General features: G+C 56.2%; 1 protein-coding gene across 1 annotated transcript in view; it reads right to left on the minus strand.

The window, feature by feature from the left end:
* Positions 1–1649, minus strand: part of ZFAT (zinc finger and AT hook domain containing) — a gene marked incomplete at its 3' end in the record, with an annotated part of 116361 nt that overhangs the window by 114144 nt on the left and 568 nt on the right. The window lies entirely within an intron of this gene.

The following is a 1649-nucleotide window of genomic DNA, read 5'->3' on the forward strand; positions in this document are numbered from 1 at the left end:
TTTTTTTTTTTTTTTTTTTTTGTCTTTTTCGTGACCACCGGTAAGGGGATCGCAACCCTTGGTGTGGTGTCGCCCACACCGCGCTCAGCCAGTGAGCACACCGGCCATTCCTATATAGGATCTGAACCCGCGGCGGGAGCGTCGCTGCGCTCCCAGTGCCGCACTCTCCCGAGTGCGCCACGGGCTCGGCCCAGAAGTCATTATTTTAAGTATGCCCGGCGTAGTTCAGGTCTCCTGACCCACCACTGTGGCTGTGGGCCCACTCCGTCACTCCAGTGCACACACTTGCACATCTGGTACATCTGGCAGACAGAAGAATGAGGGCAGGACCCAGGCTCCCACTGCTCTTTACAATGGCCTGGCGTGTAGAGAGGATTGGTGCAAAGCTGTCAGTTTGAACTCAAGAAGCCAGGAAAGGTGCGCATGGGAGTTGGGAATAGCAGCACTCTGTCTCTCCACTTCAGCATGGGACACTCACTGCAGATGCTTCAACAGATGAATTGACAGTCTCAGAATATAAAGCTGGAGTTGGGCAGCTGTGGCAGGTAAGCCTCAGTGACACTATGTTTCCATTTCCAAAAGGTCACTTGCGCTCCAGCAAAGAAACCAGACTGACATGGTCAGGAGGGAGCAGTCAGCTCATTCATTCTCTCCCTCAATAAATATACACTGAACACTGACTATGAGCCAAGCACTGTTCTAGGGGATGGAGGTACAAGCCAGGCAAGGCCGCAGGAGTTTGGATTTTATCCCAACTTGGGGGAAGTTGATTTTTAAAGACTCAGCTCTGCCATTTTTAAGATGTATGAAGTTGACCTCTGTGAACTTTTGTTCCCCGTCAGTAAATGACCTACAAATTAGAGTTGCCAGGAGAGCAGAGCAGCAAAACGTGGGAAGTCGGTGCCCAGTTGTGGAAATTAGTGTTAATTACAGGGGAAAGACGCCAAGCTCAAAGTGAAGTCACTTGCGCCAGGCGTTAAGTGGAAGGACTGTCACGCTATTAGGCCCAGCCGGAGGACAAGCTGCTTCTGCAAGGAAGCCAGAGACGGCTGCCTGGAGGAGGTGGCATTTCAGTCTAACTTCAAAGGGTGAGAAACAACGCCCCGCAGAGCTGGGCAGCAGGGACAGGGTAAATTATAAATTGCCACAGCCTGCTGCAGCGTTGCCACCAGCACACTAATCCCTCCCTCTATGGACACAAGGAAACTTTCCTTCAGATCACTGAGCTTTCAATCCTGGCCAACTACGTGGGCGTGATCATTAGGGCAGCTACCCATTTCACAGAGGAGAAACCTGAGGCGAGGAAAGACAGAGGCCCAGCCAAGGTCCACTCGGCCGAAGAGCTGGCACCGGCGGGATTCGAACCTCCCGCCCGCTGAGACGCCTGCGCTCCGTCACCGGCGCGCGCCCCGGCACTCCCGTTGCCCGGGAAACGCCCCTGCGCACGCGCGCGCCCTACTCTTCCTCTCTCGCTCTCCTTACTTTCCCCCCCCCCTCCCTTTGGCGGCGGGATACCGCCAGTCATGAACGTGCCGTCAACACGCACCGCTACGCTCGCTCCCGCCCCGGGCGCGGATCCCTCCGCCGCCGCCGGCCTGCGCGCTGCTTCCCGACTGCACGCTCGCAACGGCCTCCCGCGCGCCGCGCCG

This window comes from Galeopterus variegatus, unplaced genomic scaffold (assembly GCF_000696425.1).
Source record: "Galeopterus variegatus unplaced genomic scaffold, G_variegatus-3.0.2 Scaffold2275, whole genome shotgun sequence".
In the NCBI taxonomy this organism is placed as follows: Eukaryota; Metazoa; Chordata; class Mammalia; order Dermoptera; family Cynocephalidae; genus Galeopterus; species Galeopterus variegatus.